Consider the following 20,427-nt stretch of genomic DNA (forward strand, 5'->3'; position numbering starts at 1 on the left):
TCAGAATTGTGACAGTTCTCCCAAGCAAGGTAGAAGCCAGGAATGGCCCAGGAAACCTTTCACATCTACCAACCTCTCTAAAACTCTTTCTCTATGCTTTACCCATTGAGGGTCTTTCCTGATCTTTACCATATCTGACCATGGAGAAGGAGGAAATAAAAAGAGTGTTTTCATGAGAACTTCACTTTGGAATGTTACAGTATTTGAAAACTATTTAAGGCTCCAAGTAAAGTTTATTTGGATTTTAAATTACCTTTTAAGTGGGAGGAAAAAAAAACACATTACTGGAATATTTATCTAGAAAGGAAAGCAATGTATTTCAAAATATATGTATCAAATTGACAGACTATATTAATATCCCTTACCCTCTCTTTCTCTCTCTTTCTCTGTCATAACTCAAATGCCTGTCAGTGCCAGCTCTTGGCTGCATTTTATTTGTTCCTTGACCCTCTCTTTTTGTTCTCCCCCACTCTGTTCCTGTGCTGTCAAAGGACTCAAACTTACATTTGTACTTTCAATCTCTACACTGTCTGTCACACAGTAAGTTTTTAGTACATTTACTAAATAAATGGATGCTTTTTAAACTCTTTGTATCTAATAAACAACAATACTATATCAAATGGCTCTCTTATAGTTCTCCCCCAGTTTTATTGAGGTACAATTGAGAAAGAAAACTGTATATCTTTAAAGTGTACAATACACTTGTTTTCAGGCACATCCCCAGTAGGGGGTGTGCAGGAGGCAGCTGATTGATGTTTCTCTCTCATTGATATTTCAAACTCTCTCTCCCTCTCCCTTCTTCTCTGTAAAAAAATCAATAAAATATATTTAAAGTGTACAATACAATATGATGATTAGATATATGTATATATAGTGTAATAATTACTGCAAGCAGGTTAATTAACACATCCATTATCTCACATTATCCCTTTGAGATAGTGATTTCATTTCCTCTGGATATATACTCAGAAGTGCAATTGCTGGATCACATGATTGTTCTATTTATAATTGAGTGACCTTTATAGTGTTTTTCACAGTGGCTGCACCAATTTACATTTTTACCAATAGTGTACAGGGTTTCTTTTTTTCTACATCTTCACCCACACTTGTTAGCTCTTGTGTTTTTGATAAAAGTCATTCTAACAGGTGTGAGGTGATATCTCATTGTGATTTTGATTTGCATTTCCCTGATGATTAGTGATGTTGAGAATCTATTCATGTAGTTATTGGCCAGTTGTATATCTTCTTTGGGAAAATGTCTATACAAGTTCTTTGGCCATAGTTTAATTAGATGATTATTATTTACTATTGAATAATATGATTTTTAATATATCATATTTTAGATATCTACCCATTATCAGGTATACAGTTTACAAATTATTTTCTCCTATTCCATAGGCTGTCTTTTATAGAGACCCGTTGCAGGAGGATTCTTGCAAGAATAGGGCTTCCTACTGCTGGAACAAAGCAGAGAAGGGAGCGAAACCTGCTGAGGCGGGCTTTGCTCCCACCTCCCAGCAAGTTGTGGCTGGGTTTCCCCTCCCACCCCAAGCCGCCTCTACTTAGCTCCCTTCTGTAGTGCTTCACTTCCATGTTGTCTTCAGTCTTCGCTCCCAGCCGGTATATGCAGATTAACCGCCATATTTGTTGGCAGTTAATTTGCATATCATGCTGATTAGCCAATGGGAGGTGTAGCGAAGGTACGGTCAATTACCCTTTTTGTCTTTTATTAGATAGGACTAGAGGCCCGGTGCATGAATTTGTGCACCAGTGGGGTCCCTCGGCCTGGCCTGCAGGGATCAGGCCGAAACTGTCTCTCCGATATCCCCTGAGGGGTCCCAGGTTGCTAGAGGGTGGCTCTTGGGTGATGCACCCCAGAATCGGGCTCCCTCCTCTTGGCAGCTCCTGCATTGAGTATCTGGCCCCTGGTGGTCAGTGTACGTCATAGCTATTTGTTGGAAGATCTGCCCCCAGTGGTCATTGTGTGTCATAGCTACCGGTCGGACAGTTGGACAGTCGGATGATCACTTAGGCTTTTTTATATATAGATAGTTTTATTAATCATTAAAATGGTTTTAATTATCATTATTATAACCCTAAATATATTGACTATATATTTTCTCTTTGTTAAATGACATGACCTTCTTTTTCCCCTATAAGATGTACATACACATTAAAATTTCAAAACATTGTACAAATATAAACACACATGCTTTCAATTTTGAAGTATTGTACAGTTTATTGTCTTAGTCTCGTTAACTACCTATTAATTGAAGCAATGGCAGATGTATTAGTAAGGAATCTTTGGGGTCTTTAACTCAAATAAACTTAAAAAGAGAGGGATTTATAATTTCATGTAATTAAAATTCTAGGAGTAAATCATACATACTTCAGACATACTTGAACCCAAGTTATCAAATTTTGTCATTTGCAGTCAGTCCTGATCTCCCTGTCTTTTTCTTTCTCTTTTTTCTCCTCTCACACTGTTCTTTGGTTCTGTTGCCTTTTGTATGTTGGATTTTCTCTTCATAAAGACTGTTTCCTTCAGGGCTGTAATATGTAGTATTACTTTGGAATTATAATATTATAATATATTTAATATAAGTATGATTAATAATGTAACATGATAATATATACTATGATTATTTAATTAATATTATGCTATGACATAATATATAATATTATATAATTAAAACAGTAATATAATTATACTAAGAGGCCCAGTGCACGAATTCATTCATGGGTGGGGTCCAGCCGGCCCAGTCTCAATTGGCCCGATCCGCTGATTCGGGGCTGGGCCTGTTGGGAGGAGGAGATGTCGGGAGGTTGGCCAGCGGCCCGCCCTGATCGGGGCCCAATCTGGGCTGGGCTGGCTCAGGGGAGGGGATGAAGGCAATTGGCCAGTGGGCCCTGCCCCCGATTGGGGTGGTGGGGCCTATTGGGAGTGGGGCTGGCTGTGGGGAGGGGCTGTGGACAGTGGTCCGGCCAACCCCATCCCTGAATGGGGCCAGGGGAGGGGTTGATTGGTGTGGGGGCACAGACCAGGGGTGGAGCTAGCTTGGGGGAGGGGACACAGGCCAATAGGGGTGGTGGGGGCTGATCAGGGATGGGACCAGCCATGGAGAGGGGCTGTGGGGGGTGGGTGGGCCAATCGGGGGCCAGTGGAATGGGGAGGGGCCATGGGTTGTTGGCTGGCTGGCCCTGACCCTGATTGGAGTGGGGGGATCAATTTGGGGCTGGGCTGGCCAGGGGGAGGGGCTTCAGGAGGTTGGCTGGCCAGCCCTGCCCCCTATAGGGATGGGGGGGGCTATCAGGGGTGGGGCCACCTGGGGGGAGAGGCTGAAGGCCGATTGGGATAGGGTCATCTCATTGGGGGCAGGGGAGGTTGGCTGGCCGTCCCCACCTCCTGATTGGGCCAGTTCACTGGCTGTAGTGGGCATCATAGCTACCAGTCATTCCAATCATTGTGGTGTTTCAGTCACTGGCTTTTTATATATATATAGATGTATCTAGAGGCCTGATTCATGAAAATTCATGCAAGAGTAAGACTTCCTTCCCCTGGCTACTGGCACCAGCTTCCCTCTGGCACCCGGGACCCAGGCTTCCTTCCTCCAGCCGCCAGCAGGCACCTGGGACCTGGGCTGGCTTCCCTTCAGCCCCAGCTTCATCAGGAAGGACATCCAGAATTACATGCAGTCTAATTAGCACATTACCCTTTTATTATTATAGACTAGTGGCCTGGTGCACAAAATTTGTTCATGGGGCCAGTTCCCTCAACCGAGTCTGCACCCTCTCCAATCAGGGACCCCTTGGGGGATGTCCGACTGTCCACAGGGATTGGGCCTAAACTGGCAGTCGGACATCCCTCTAGCAATCTGGGACCACTGGCTCCTAACTACTCACCTGCCTGCCTGCCTGCCTGATCACCCTTAACTGCCCTCCCCTGCTGGCCTGATCTCCCCTGCAACTGACCTCCCCTGCCAGCCTGATCTTGCCCTCACAACCATGACTTTGTCTGGAATGAAGTTGGACGTCTGGAAGATGGCCAGTCGACCTGGTCTAATTAGCATATTACCTTTTTTTTAGTATAGATAGATTATATAAGATAGGATTGCTTAAAAGCGGGGGAAGCCTTTTACAGCAGGAGGAGGTGCTCTGGGCAGACAAAATTACATAATCCCCATATTTGGACTGATAGCCAGCCATATGCACTATACTGCCACACCAGTCATTAAAAAATTGAACTGCTTTCTTATATCTTACATCAAACAGCTGTTGCCCTTAAAACACCCCCTCATCCCCTACCTTAGGTTCTGCCTTTGCAGTTCACCCAGATTAGGTTCTGATTGGTCGGTTTCTATGCCAGTCAGCTTCAGAAGCTCTGCCTCCTAGGCAGCCATTGGCTCCTCACAGTTCACCCAGATTTTGTTCTGATTGGTTGATTTCTATGCCAGTCAGCATCTCCGGACCTATCTCTGGGCCTGATCAGAGAGGCGGGGCTGATCAGCAGCCCCCAGGGAGGCCCAGAGGGAAGAAGAGGTGTGGCTTCTGGTGAAGCTTGGAGAGAAAGAGAGAGGCAACAGCTGATCAACAGCTGCCACTGAGGCTGTAGATCAGACCCTGCCTCTCTCTTCAGGCCTCTCTCCAGACCTGATCTGCAGCCCCCTCGGCAGTCAGTGCTGGGTTGCCACACCCGCAGCAGTGGCAGTCAGTGCTGGGTTGCAACCCAGCACTGACTGCAGGACTAACTTCCAGTCAGTCGAGCCTTTGATCGTTATGGACCCTGGGTTTTTATATATTAGGATAATATACATATCTTATGTAAAAATTTCTACTCAATTTAACATTGTATTCTGAGCAAAATTAATTAGATTACATTAATTTCTGCCACTAAATTGTCTGTTAAAATTTTTAATTAGACCCATTTTATAAATTATCTTATAATTATAATGCTTTAAATATACTTTTTGTTATTAAAGGAACATTACTTTTTAAACTATAGTTAGCAGCTTATCCTTAACACAGACATTTTTTACTCATGAGTAAATTTTAAAAGAATATAGAGGCTGAAAAGTAGTAATATGCTGTTCTTCATATATGGAAAGAATATATAATGGTGACCTACGATTAGTAAGGGCACTTATGGGTAGACTAAGTTTCCTGGATCCATCTGCTTTTCCATCCAGGCACCCCAGGCTTCTTAGGACAAAAAGTGTCATTGCAACCTCAGAACAGAGCAATGCTAATGAGGATAACCCTGACCTCCTGAGAACAGTGTTCTGACTCCCTGAACTAAAGAGAAATACATTTTAGCAGTACATTTAAGAGTAAATTTGGGATTAGTTCTATTAGTATAAAGGTAAATGAGAAAATAACTTCTATTCACAAGTAGAGAGACTTGGATAACTGTGGATAGTTGGTACATATAAGTTAAACTGAAAACTGTTATACTCATAAATTGAGTAACGTTATCATTCCTTTTAACTACATCAAAATTACCTTTCCTTTAATATTTCCTTACTTAACAAAAACCAAATCTTATTGCTATAATTAAGGTTACTAAAAATGCCTAAGTCTTTTCCTTTTTAAAATATGCATTTATTATCTATTTTATTAGGATCTATTTGAAACATATACTAAAATTGTACTATGTTCAGAAATTTCAATTAAAATATATTGAATATTGAGATTTATTTAGATTATAACTGAATATTGTCAAATAATTCTTTTCCACTAGATATTCTGAAGACCCTATTCAATCTGTAATTAGACACAAACCATGAAGCTTATTTCTATAAATACTGATCATTCTGAATTATCATCTTGAAAATGTTTTACCACAATACATGCATATGCATTCATTAATATTTTAATTATCTGATGGTGTATGGAACTCTGCTAATATCAGAAATTATAATGAGAACAGTGGCTTTGTAATACAGCTTGATATCTGGTATTGAGATCCCACCTACTTTGTTCTTTCTCAGGATTGCTGCAGCTATTCAGGGTCTTTTTTTATTCCAGATGAATTTTTGGAGAGTTCGTTCAAGATCTGTGAAGTATGCCTTGGTATTTTAATGGGAAGTGCGTTGAATTTATAGATTGCTTTGGGTAGTATGGACATTTTAATGATGTTGATTCTACCAATCCATGAACACGGTATGTTCTTCCATCTGTTTATGTCTTCCTCTATCTTTTTTTTCAACGTCCTGTAGTTTTCTGAGTAGAGGTCTTTTACCACTTTAGTTAAGTTTATTCCTAGGTAGCTTAATTTTTTTGGTGCGATGGTAAATGGGATTGTTTTTCTAATCTCTCTTTCTGAAAGTTCACTATTGGTGTATAGAAATGCCTCAGATTTCTTGGGGTTAATTTTGTATCCTGCTACTTTGCCAAATTCATGTATTAAGTCTAGTAGTTTTTTGATGGAGTCTCTAGGGTTTTGTATGTATAATATCATGTCGTCTGCAAATAAGGACAGTTTTACTTCCTCTTTTCCAATTTGGATGCCTTTTATTTCTTCTTCTTGTCTAATTGCAATGGCTAATACTTCCAGTACTATGTTGAACAGGAGTGGTGAGAGTGGGCATCCTTGTCTTGTTCCTGTTCTTAGGGGAAATGGTGTTAGTTTTTGTCCATTGAGTATGATGTTGGCTGTGGGCCTGTCATATATGGCTTTTATTATGTTGAGGTATAATCCTTCTACTCCCACTTTGCTGAGAGTTTTTATCAAAAATGGGTTTTGGATTTTGTCGAATGCTTTTTCTTCATCAATTGATATGACCATGTGGTTTTTTTCTTTCAATTTGTTTATGTGATGTATCACGTTTATTGATTTGCGTATATTGTACCATCCTTGCATCCCTGGGATAAATCCTACTTGGTCATGGTGTATGATCTTTCTGATGTACTGCTGGATCCGATTTGCTAAGATTTTCTTGAGGATTTTGGCATCTATGTTCAGCCTGGTACTGGCACAAGAACAGACATATTGATCAATGGAATAGAATAGAGACCCCAGAAATCGGCCCAAACCAATATGCTCAATTAATATTTGACAAAGGAGGCAAGAACATACAATGGAGCCAAGATAGTCTCTTCAATAAATGGTGTTGGGAAAATTGGACAGATATACGCAAGAAAATGAAACTAGACCACCAACTTACACCATACACAAAAATAAACTCAAAATGGATAAAGGACTTAAATGTATGACAGGAAACCATAAAAATTCTAGAAGAATCCAAGGGCAACAAAATCTCAGACATATGCCAAAGCAATTTCTTCACTGATACAGCTCCTTGAGCAGTTGAAACTAAAGAGAAAATGAACAAATGGGACTACATCAAAATAAAAAGCTTCTGGACAACAAAAGAAACCATCAACAAAACAACAAGAAAACCCACCTCGTGGGAAAACATATTTGCCAACGTCATATCTGATAAGGGACTAATCTCCAAAATTTATAGGGAACTCATACAACTTAACAAAAAGAAGATAAACAATCCAATCAAAAAATGGGCAAAGGATCTAAATAGACACCTTTCAAAGAGGACATTCAGAAAGCCAAGAGACATATGAAAACATGCTCAATGTCACTAATCATCTGAGAGATGGAAATCAAAACAACAATGAGGCACCATCTCACACCTGTCAGAATGGCTATCATCAACAAATCAACAAACGACAAGTGCTGGAGAGGATGTGGAGAAAAAGGAACACTCGTACACTGCTGGTGAGAATGCACACTGGTGCATCCACTATGGAGGACAGTATGGAGTTTCCTCAAAAAACTGGAAATGGAACTCCCATTTGACCCTATGATCCCACTCCTAGGAATATATCCCAAGAAACCAGAAACCCTAATCAGAAAGGATATATGCACCCATATGTTCATAGCAGCACAGTTCATCATAGCTAAGATCTGGAAACAGCCTAAATGCCCATCAGTAGATGAATGGATTAGAAAACTGTGGTACATCTACATGATGGAATACTATGCTGCTGTAAGAAAGAAGGAACTCTTACAATTTGCAACGACATGGATGGAGCTGGAGAGCATTATGCTAAGTGAAATAAGCCAGTCAATGAAGGAAAAATACCACATGATCTCACTCATTCATGGATAATAGAGACCATTATAAACTTTTGAACAATAATAGCTACAGAGGCAGAGCTGCCTCACACAGATTGTCAAACTGCAGCGGGAAGGCCAGGGAGGGTTGGGGGGCAGGAGGGAGGGGGATAAGAGATCAACTGAAGGACTTGTATGCATGCATATGAGCATAACCAATGGACATAAGACACTGGGGGGTAGGGGAAGCCGGGGTATTTTCAAGGGTGGGGGAAAAAAAGGACACATATGTAATACCCTTTGTAATGCTTTAAGCAATAAAAAAAAAGAAATAATAATGTACTATTTCCTTGATAAATTTATCTGAAAAGATACAGAATAAAATGATTATATTTTACTTTGATAAGAGATAGGATTAATTTTTCTGATAAATCATAAACATTTAAATTCAAATGTTTGTTGGACATTGAAGTAAGAAAGGTCGCTGTGAACTGATAAGAAAAAGACACAATTCTTGCTTTTCTCTTTTTAAAAATAACACAATACCTGCCCCAGTGGATTCATTGTACCAATCCACTATTTATTCAATTACTTTTTTTTTAATGGCAGCCTCAACTCTGGATTGCCTAACAGTGTATGAAAGCAAGGCACTTTTGACTGTAGACATCAACTTTCAGATAAGACATTAAACCAGGGTCCTTGTACTTTCTGAAAGATTCGAGGCACAAGCTTCAGTGTCCTGGCCAAATTTCCATTTTGGTGATTAGATTTAAAGGCCCCTGGTTGGCTCAGTTTGACAAGGAACTCTTCACTTCCTGCCTGAACAGAATGTGGTGCTGCTCTTGGAAATGGTTGCTGGGTTCACTCCTCAGATGAGTGAATGTCAACACTTCAGCTCGCTCTCTCTCTCTCTCTCTCTCTCACACACACACACACACACACGCACAAATATGTGAGTGATAAATTGAAATCTCCATGTGAAACGTGTGCTTTTGCATATCTACATTTTCATGAAGCCAGGTCCTACTGTAGCACCATGGAAATAGAACCTCTGTCAGTACCCCAAAATCATTCCAGTTATTGAAGAAGGCAATGATTTTATAATTTTAAAGATTCATTTATATTATAACTAAAGCCACAGTACATAAAACAAAAGAATAACTTATTCGAGAGGAAGAAATGGTACAGTAGGTGCCCCATTTGTATCTCTAGGAATAGCACAATTGATAAACACATTATTGTGACTTACATTAAGAAAGCTTTGACACATGTGCAGAGATTTCCAGTAACCTCTAATTACTCCAGGTTATTATTCATAATACGAAGAGCAGAATTTTAGAAGTCTCCCTAAAGAGGGTAATAGCAGGATTTAGTTCCTGGTGGATTACAACTCATATTATAAAACTACTGCACATTTGGCACTATTATGCACCACTGGCAGCCTTTTCTCAAAGGAAGCCTCATGTTAAATGAACACTTAGAATCATTTTGGAACTCATGCATCTTGCAGCTAACACTGTGCTAGGTTAAGCACTGAACCCTATGTCCATTTGGTAGAGAGAGAATATCAGGGCTGCAATATCATCAGTCTTTCCCCTTAAAAGCTTTGATTTCATTAAAGGTGACCTGTCAAAGTGCTTTAGAAAAGGAGATACTCTAGAAAATGTGCTGAATAGGACAGAGGGGCATTCAGTATATAAATTACTTCTTATCCATTGTTGTTTTTATTGTTTTCCAGGATCATGCAGGTTGGCTGTTTTGCTGCTTTGCTCTCCTACAAAGCCAGTCTAGAAGATATTCAGTGGGAACTAAAGGGTTAAGTAATATGCTTTGCAATGAGAGGCACTGGCCATTACTCTCTAGTGTGCAATTGGGATGGTCAGTTTCAGAAGAGAAATTGGAAACCTCAGAGGCAAATGCAGGCTTCAGTTCCCTTCCAGAACTCAACTATTGGGGAACAGAGTGTCAGAAAATACATATGCATTTATTTCATACTGTCACTACTCTCACTACAAAATTGTGCTTTAAAAACTCTACTGCAATATTTTACAAAAATATGTAATCACATAACCATACACCATGAATTCTAGCCCTAGCAACTTTGTGATGACACCGGGTTGGAACATGGTAAAAAATGCAAATTCAGCAAGTAAGACCTTGTTAAAAATAAAAAATAAATAAACCCACACAAAAACAAAAACAAAAAACACACCAATAACACCAATTAGGCAAAGTTCAAATGGACTTTTACTTATCAAAAAGCCTCTAGAGCCACTGATCAGAGATGGTTTATTTCATTAATTTTATTGAAATGTATTTCTGCTTAATTCATGATGCCCTGAAATTAGCTATCCAGCTTATAAATTAAAATTAGAAATGGCATATTATAATATGGACTGACAGCACCCAGTCTATGAATATTAGTGAAACGTGATAGCAAATTTCAAAAACTATAGCAGCCCTTCATTTTTATTATTTATTTTTGCCTAGAATATATTCCAGGAGGGAATAGAGTAAAATAATCTTAGTCATCATATTTTGCTTTTTTATTATCTTCATGTATTAATTTTCAAAATACAGAGTTGAAATTGTCATATAGTATAATATATGCTATACACATAAGTTTTCTTTTGAAATCTGTATTTGGATTGTTAGTCTCTTTGAGTTTATTTAGCCATTCAATAAGGATAAGAAACATTATTTCATAGATATAAATGGAAAATTTGAACTTCATGTTTCAATAGATTCTGAGCTTATTGCTTTTATATAACAATATCCTTACTTATATTAAGTCGCATAGAATAAATGATTGCCATTGAGCAAGACTGTACTTAAAATGCAGAAGAATTTATATTTTAGAATTTTTTAAAATTTAAAATAAAGTAAATTTTTAATGCTGGTAACCTTAGTGTAGATTTTTCATTGTTCTGAGAATGAGGTATCTAGTACTTCACAACCTCAAAGGTTATAAATAGCTTACATTATACTCCACAAAATATTCAAAATTAATCCATAAATGCATACTCACTATACATATTTTATATATTAAGAATTTAATAAGATAATAAATAAAAATCCCCTTTGAATTCCCTTTATTAAGGTGTCACCAAATCAGGCACTGTCAACATGTGCCTTCCAGGATGACAGAGTTCTGTGGACCACTGATCACTCTGAGCCTCTCCTTTCACTCCTTTGAATGAGAGTGTTTATAGTGGTTATCCCATGCATATCCTGCCATTGTATGATGGGTGTGTTGGGAGCTGGTACGTTTTCTATGTAGTTCACAGGATTTTTAATTGATAAGAACTACTCTGAAGCCCCATATACAACTGAACGTAAATTAGAGTCTGAACCTGAACCTGAACCCATAATGGGATGAGAATTTGGGGGCCTTAGAGAGGAGGTGGACTTTTTTTGCATGTAGGATGAATGTGGATTTTTAAAACCAAAAAAGATGATTGTGGCCCTAGCCAGTTTTGCCCAGTGGATACAATGTTGGCCTGTGGACTGAAAGGTCCCAGGTTCGATTCTGGTTAAGGGCATGTACCTTGGTTACGGGCACATTCCCCCAGTAGTGGGTGTATAGGAGGCAGCTGATTGATGTTTCTCATCTCTCTAATAGATGTTTCTAACTCTCTATCCCTCTCCCTTCCTCTCTGTAAAAAATCAATAAAAATATGTATATATAAAAAAAGATGATTGTGGCAGGTGGCATTTTATAAAATCAGCCACAGTAATATTTCTTGCCCCACAATATTTTCCAGAGCCTTGACATCCCTTATTGAGAAGTACAGTCTTTTTCCCTATCTCTGAACATAGATGGAATGTGGTGATAGTTTTGATTTAATAAAATTGGTGAAAATAATGCAACATGACTTTCAATTCTAGGTTACAAAGTAATATGGCTTCTATCTGCCTCTTCGGACACTCACACTTTGAATACAAACAAAATGTTGAAAGGAATACCAGGCCACATCAAAACATCATGTGTAGGTGTGCTGCCTGATAGCTTTAGCTAGATCCCAACTGGCAGGCAGCAACCGCTGCCAGACATGTAAGTGAACATCTTCAGATGATTCTAGTTCCTGATAATTAAGCCATCTTTGCTGATGCCAAACAGAGGGAAGATATGCTGGATCCACCAAGGCTTGCATAAACTATAGACAAACTTGTGACTAAATAAATGTTATTGTTTTTAAGTAATTGATTTTTGGAATATTTTTTCTACCCAAATAACAATAACAAGAATAAATCACAAACTCTTTTAAACAGCTGCTTAGAGAAAGATGAAAAGAAATCTGATCAAACTTGGCATGTCTTCAGATGATTTATATTGTTATGTGTTACTTAAGTTTTAATAACCTAGTTTTGGAGATATTGATCTACTGTATTTGGTCATTTTAAAGTGGTACATACTAGAGCAGCCAATTCATGACATTTATCAAAGACAAAGGAAGTATTTGGTAGCATGCTTTAAAGACTGGAACTAAACAATAGAGAAATCCCAAAATTAAGTCTGATTAGGCAGCACTCTAGGAAGTTCTTGTGGAAAGCATCTGAGATTTTCCATGCTAATGTGGATTATGATAGTTAAGCACACCACTTACCAGACATTTGATAATCTGTAATAACATCTCTCTGTCTCTCAGTTTTCTGTTAAGAATCGTGTTATCTCTCTCTCATCGAATTGGTAGGTAGTGAAATGAAAGACTGTAAATGCATTGGCCTAGTTGAGGCCTTCTCCTCTAAACATGCATTAAAACAAATCTCATAAATGAATTTAATGTAGCAAAATTATGAAACACTCAGAATAAAATATAGAGAGTATTGTTTTCCTATCCTTGGGTTTGGGAAGGATTGCCTAAATATGAAAATGAAGAAAAACACTAGCAAGAGGAAAAATTAATTTGACTTCCACCAAATTAAAAAAAAAATTTTTAATGTTAAAAAGTAAAAAATAAATAAAAATAAAACACATCAACAAAGAAGTAGATAAGAGCTAAATATAATTCACTTAAAATCAATTTAACTATTTAATAACATACAAAAATATGTTCAACCTCACTAGCAAAGACATGAATTTCAACATGCTTCCACTGAGAGACTAATGTACTGTCAAATCCAAGGTTGGATAGATTATGATGATAGTGGAGCTTTCTTACTTTGATGGAGGAATCATAAATTGGTAAAAGCCTTCCAAACTCTAGAATTAATCTGGAATCTAGATAATAATTTGTCAATATGTAAGGAAAACTGAAAAATGGCTTGCTGGTTAATGCAACATTCCACTTATAAGAATGTATTCTAAAGAAACAATCAGAAACACACACACAAAATAATTATACACAATAATTTTATTATAGTTTAAGTAAAAATAGTACAATACTACAAATTAAACACAGTTCAATAGTTCAAATATGTTATGTGTACTACAAACTATTATGGTGATAATATAAATGACTAAGCAACAGATTTCTGAGAGAAGAAATAAGTGGCAAAAGAAGAAAAAAGTGGCAACATTCCAAAATATGCATGAGAAAAAGAGTAAAATAATGTGTAACAGAATAAAAATGGTTAATATTTTAGGTATTTTTTGTTTTCTTTTTTCTACATTTTAGAAATTTTTACAAAGAATTTATATCATTTCTTCAAATTTGCAAGAATTTAAATATTAGAATTACTAAGCATGTTAGAATAATATAAAAAAGATGAAAATTTTAAATTTCCTCTTGAAAACACTTTGTTCTGCAAATTACATTTTTATTTAAGTGTATTGAAACTTTTTCAGCTGGGATCAATGAAGGTCTTATGGTATGGTTTAAGTACCCCAGGTAAAATTACAATTCATAAATAAGATAAAACCCATTCAGCTGATAAATTTCCCCTGGTAATAAGAGATCTGACTTTTAGTATCAAAGTATATCTGAAAACTACTAAACTAAAGGGTTATGTGATAAAAGAGTTGAGGTACTAATTTTGTTTTGATTTCTAAGACAATCATTTTCTTTTTAAAAAATATATTTTATTGATTTTTTACAGAGAGGAAGGGAGAGGGACAGAGAGTCAGAAACATCAATGAGAGAGAAACATCAATCAGCTGCCTCCTGCACACCCCCTACTGGGGATGTGCCCGCAACCACGGTACATGCCCTTGACTGGAATCGAACCTGAGACCTTTCAGTCCACAGACCGATGCTCTATCCACTGAGCCAAACTGGTTAGGGCCAATCATTTTCTTTTAGTATATGTTCAGATGATGGCTCATTTGGAACCTGCATTTTAGGATATCTGGACTCACCAACCTACCTCACTTCCCATATCAGAGGAATGGAAAAAGGAAAAGTAAAAAACAAAAAGTCATATATATATTTAGCTAGAACCTTAAAAAATGTAATCTGTAAGTCTGACCCAATGCCAAGACAATTTCCCTCAGTTGTGACTTCTTCCACAGGGAAAAAGAACAGGAAGACCCAGCAGCCTTTGCCACAAACACCCACATCCTTGGCCACTGAAAACCCCTGATCCTGATGCTGATGCTGTCCTCAGTTGATGGAGCTCCACAGAAACTATGCCACTGTGGCCTCCCCAAATCCAGAACCATGGCTGAGCCCCCACAGAGCTGGAGCCAACATGAACAATCCATCAGTGCCCTCACATCCACCCATAAATAAAATCTTTCACCACTAAGGTCAGTTCATGTAGTTTGGAAGAGTTGACTTCTCCTGCAAATGTACAGACATCAATGCAAGGCTCTGGAAAAAAAAAAAAAAAACCCACAAAAAAAACCCAAAAAATCCCACAAAACACCACACGCGCGCGCGCGCGCGCACACACACACACACACACACACACACACAAATAAAGAAAACATGGCATCATCCAAGGTACACAATAACTTTCTAATAACAAACTAAAGAACTTAAGATTTATAATATTGCCTGACAAAGAATTCAAAATATTGTTTTAAGGAAGCTTGGCAATCTACAAGAGAACACAGATTGACAACTCAACAAAAATCAGGAAAGCAATGCATAAACAGAAAAAGGAGTTCAATAAAGAGATTGATCATAAAAAAGGATCAGGTAGAAAATCTGGACCTAAAGAATACAATAAATAAAATAAAAAATATAATGGGGAGCTTCGATAACAGAGTTAATGAAACAGAAAAAAAGAATTTGTGACTGCAAAGATAAGTCATTTAAAGTTATCCAGTGGAGCCCGGCCAGTGTGGCTAAATGGTGAGTGTTGATCCATGAACTAAGAACTCACTGTTGCATTCCCGGTCAGGGCACATGCCTGGGTCTTGGGCTTGGTCCCCAGTAGGGGGTATGCAGGGTGCAGCAGACCAATGATTCTCAACATTGATGTTTCTATCCCTTTCTCTTCCTCTCTTTGAAATCAATTTAAAAAAATTAAAGTTATCCAGAAAAGAAAAATAAAAAATAACAAGAATAGAAGAGTGAAGTAAGCCTATAGGTTTTATGGGAAACTAACAAGTGAACCAGTATATATATATATATATATATATATATATATATATATATATGTATATATATATATATGTATGTATATATGTGTATATATATGTAGATATGTGTGTGTGTGTGTGTGTATATATATATATATATATATATATATATATATATTATGAGATTCCCAGGAGCAGAAAAAGAGAAGGGATAAGAAACTTATTTGAAGAAATGATGCTAAACACTTTAAATCTGGGGAGTAAAATAAGCATCCAGATTAATGAAGTGCAAAAATTTCCAAATAGATTGAATCTAAAGAGATCTACACTAAGACACATTATAATTAAATTGTTAAAAGACAAAGAGAGAATTTTGAAAGCACCAAGAGGAAAACAACTCATAATAAAAGGGAAATTCCATTAGGCTATCAGCAGTAGAAAATTTTCAGACCTGAGAAAGTGCAATGATATATTCATAATACCGAAAGAAAAAAAACAAACACACACAGACACACACACAACACTGACAAACAAGTAATTCCAAAACTATCTTTCAAAAATGAAAAATAAATACATTATCAGATAAATAGAAAGTGCGGCAGTTGGTCACCACTAGAAGTGCCCTATGAGAAATGCTGGGGGAATTCTTGAAATGGAAATGAAAGTATACCAAACAACAACACAAATGCATATGAAAATGTAAACCTCATAAGGAAGGATTAATATAAAGCCATTTACAGATTAATGGAACACTGGAAAGGTAGTGTGTAAGTTACTTTCAACCCCAAAGAAAAATAAACGAAAATTACTTCATGGATGCACAATAAAAAAATAAGTAAACTCTGACTACAAGAATGCAGTATGTGTAGGGGAAAGTATAAGGGTCATGCTTTGTAGGCAATTGAAATTAAGTTTTTATTAACTTAAAGATATTTTATACAAGCCCTGAGATAACCCAAATATAAAAACCTATAACAGAGGCACAGAAGAAAAATATAAAACAAATCACTACAGAAAATATTTAATCTGATAACAAGGGAAGATGGCAAAAGAGAAAGAGAGGGGGAAATCAACCTCAAGGTAAAAAAACAATGAACAAAATGACATACTGTGTTCATGAATTAGAATAATTAATATTATTAAAATGTCTAAACTACCCAAAATGATCTACAGATTCAAAACAATCTATCAAAAGCCCAATATCATTATTTACAGAAATAGTAAAAGCAATCCTAAAATTCATATGAAACCACAAAAGACCCCAAAGATCTAAAGCAATCTTTACAAGAACAATAAAACTGGAAGTATCACATCTCCTGATTTTAAAATATATTACAGAGCTACAGGAATCAAAACAGTGTGGTACTGTAATAAAAACATGCAAACCAATGAAACAGAACAGAGATCCAGAAATAAATCCACACATTTATGGTCACCTAATCTTTGACAAGGGTTCCCAGAGTATATAAAGGGGTAAAGTTTAGTCTCTTCAAGAAATGATGTGGGAAAACTGGATGTCCACATGCAGAAGAATAAAATCTGATGCTTATCTCACATCATGTACAAAAATTAACTCAAAATGGATTAAAGAATTAAATATAAATCCTAAAACCTTAAAACTTAGGTAAAAATTTCTTTTACATTGGCCTTGGTAAAGACTCATTGGATATAGCAATAAAAGCAAAAATCAACAAATGGGACTACACCAAACTTAAAATCTTCTACATGGAAAAAGAAGCAATTTTTAAAAATGAAAGGCAACCTGCAGAATGGGAGAGAATTTTTGCAAATCATATATCATATAGAGGTAAATATCCAAATCACATTAAAAACTCAGATAACAAAATAACAGCAATAAATCTGATTAAAAATAGGCAGAGAAATCAAATAGTTATTTTTCTGAAGAAGACATTCAAATGGCCAACAGGTATATGAAAAGATACTCAACATCACTAACCATCATGGAAATGCAAATTAAAATCACAATAAGATATTACCTCACACTTGTCAAAAATAGCTGTCATCATGAAAATGAGATAATAAATGTTGGCAGGATATGGAGAAAAGGGAATCCTTGTACATTTTGATGGGAATGTAAATTGTTACTGACATTATTTGAAACAGTGTGGAGTTTCCTCAAAAAAAATTTAAAAAATATGATCCAGCAATTCCACTTCTGGGCCTAGATCCAAAGCAAATGAAATCAGTATATCAAATGATATATCTGTACTCCCATATTTATTGCAGCATTATTCACAATAGCTAAGGTTTGGAAACAATCTAAATATCCAATAACAAATAAAGATAAAAGAAATATGAATAATATTCAGCCTTAAAAAAATGTAGTGCATATATACATATGTAAAATAGAATATCATTCAGCCTTAAAAAAGAAGGAAATATAGCTATTAGGGACAAAATGGATGAATGTGGAGAATTTTAGGCTAAGTGAAATAAGCCAGCTGTAGAAAGGCAAATACTGCATGATCTTACTCATATGTAGAATCTAAAATAGTGAAATTCATAAGACGAGAGAAAAATGGTGGTTACCAAGGGATATGGGAGGGGTAAATTGTGAGATGTTGGTTAAGGGATTCAGTTTCAATTACACAAGATGAATAAGGTCTGGAGATCTAATGTACAGCAATGTTACTATAGTTAGCAATACTTTATTTTATACTGGAAATTTGCTAAGAAAGTAGACTTAAGTGTTCTCAGCACTAAAAAAACACACCCCAAAACTAGTAAATATTTGAAGGGATGAATATACTATTTAGCTTAAATTTGGAGATTATTTTACATGCATGTGTGTATTAAATTATTACATTATACACCTTAAATATATGCAATTGTAAGCTGTCAAGAAAAGCAAAAACTTAAATAGCAGTCTATTAAATTTTATATATATATAAAATAGAAAGATCAACATTTACATATATGTACATATTCATGTATATGAAAAATCAATTTTTAAAAATTAAATTATTATTTAATCCTTGGCCAGTGTGGCTCAGTTAGTTGGAGTGTCGTTCCATACACTGAAAGGTGGTGGGTTTGATTCCTAGTTAGGACACATACCTAGGTTTCTTTGAGTTCTATCCCCAGTAAGGAAGGCAACCACATTGATGTCTCTCTCTCTCTCTCCCTTCCTTTCTCTAAAATGTTAATTACAAAATTATTCTTTAAAGTACACATGTTATTTTTATTTATTTGTTTGTTTATTTTAGAGCCCAATTATTTTTTAATTTGTAAAATGTGTTAGTTGCTTTGTAGCTGAAACTTTGTGACAAAATTTGGCATGCTCTTTTACTCTAAAAGGTTAATAAGTAGTGCCAACAATGTGAAGGTCTTATATCAATAACTAAAATTCCAATTCATAGGATCTAAAATAACTATGTTTTATTATGTAAACTGTCAAACTTGCATTATTAATTTAGAAATATATTTTTGTATATATTCTATAATATCCTGAATAAGTCACAAAAATTCTCATAAGTAAGAAACTAAAAACTATGTCATTGTGTCTAAAGATATATATCTAGGCTACATGACTAAGAATATAATTGTAATTAGAAAATGCACTTTAGGTAATTAAAACTGCATTATGGGTTTAATATCTTCACTTACAAAATTTTAATTCCAGTTTTTATTTGGCAAGCAGGAGATATAAAATATTTTTAATATTTTAAACTAAATACATATTTCAGACATCTCTAAATATCTAAAATATAGTTATTTTAGACTCCATTAATTGCAATTTTTAGTTATTGAGATAAGGCCTTCACATTGGGCATTCTTAGAAGCCTAAAAGCTAGTAACTGTTCCCTTATCCAACTTTATCAGGAAGGGAGAGCTAAGGCCAATTAGATAGAGACCTTTATTATTTATATAAGTAAAACTGGAGAATGTGGTTTACATCTGTAGGCAAATGACATATCATTCCTTAGAATTAAATATAGTTAACCATTGAAGGACAGAGTTAGTCTAAGGATAACCTTGCCCTGTCTAAAATGTATGGCTTGGAAAAGAAGAGTTAAATTTATGCTTACCATGGGTAACTTCCTCAGCTTGCTTGACTCTGGTATATTTAAAAGCTTTTACCTATTTTATTATAACTACCACCACTAAGTAATTAAAAGTTTTGCATATGCAAACTATTGCAGTTAGAGATATTTCATCTACCTGTTCAAAGAGTTTAGAAATATGTGCTTCAAATAATTAATAAAATAATAGATGATTCATATTTATTTATTATGCCAATCAGTAAAAAAAAATTCTTAGATGCAGTTAATGAAAATTAGTTTGTATATCTAGAGTAAGGGTATTTCAACTGAAGTAGGAAAATATATGCTGAATCTTTACAAAGGAGAGTCCCATGATTGTGAGGTATCCTATTTTTGATAAAGGCAGTTTACATTGTGTGTGTTGATTTTACTACAATAGTGATCTAAACACTTAATGCTGAAAGGTAAGGGGAGAAACTGAAACATATGTCTAAAAAGGAATTTTTTGTGGTTAAAAAATTGATAAAATGTAAGTATAATTAAAACTAGTGAAAATGATGAAAGTGACCTTTGATAGAATAATTCTGAAGGATTCTAGACCCTGTATCTATTGCAGTGTCTATTGATCACCTATATCCAAGACATCTGCTTTCTAATAACATTTTATTTTCCTCCTCCCCATCTGCTGTTCCGTGAGTTCACTCACATTGATTTAATACATCATCATCTAAAGGATGTGATAAAGTTGGTGTTTATATCTGTCAAGGGACCAAGGAGATGAAAACTAGGCATCACCAAAAGGTGTAATTTTAGGTTGTTGCATTTTTCTTAATTATTTCTGACATTTTATCTATTTCACCACAAGCTTCCTTGGAGGATACAGA

The sequence above is a fragment of the Myotis yumanensis genome, unplaced genomic scaffold, assembly GCF_028538775.1.
Source record: "Myotis yumanensis isolate MYYU_CA2020_CCGP unplaced genomic scaffold, mMyoYum1.0.hap1 SCAF_2, whole genome shotgun sequence".
In the NCBI taxonomy this organism is placed as follows: Eukaryota; Metazoa; Chordata; class Mammalia; order Chiroptera; family Vespertilionidae; genus Myotis; species Myotis yumanensis.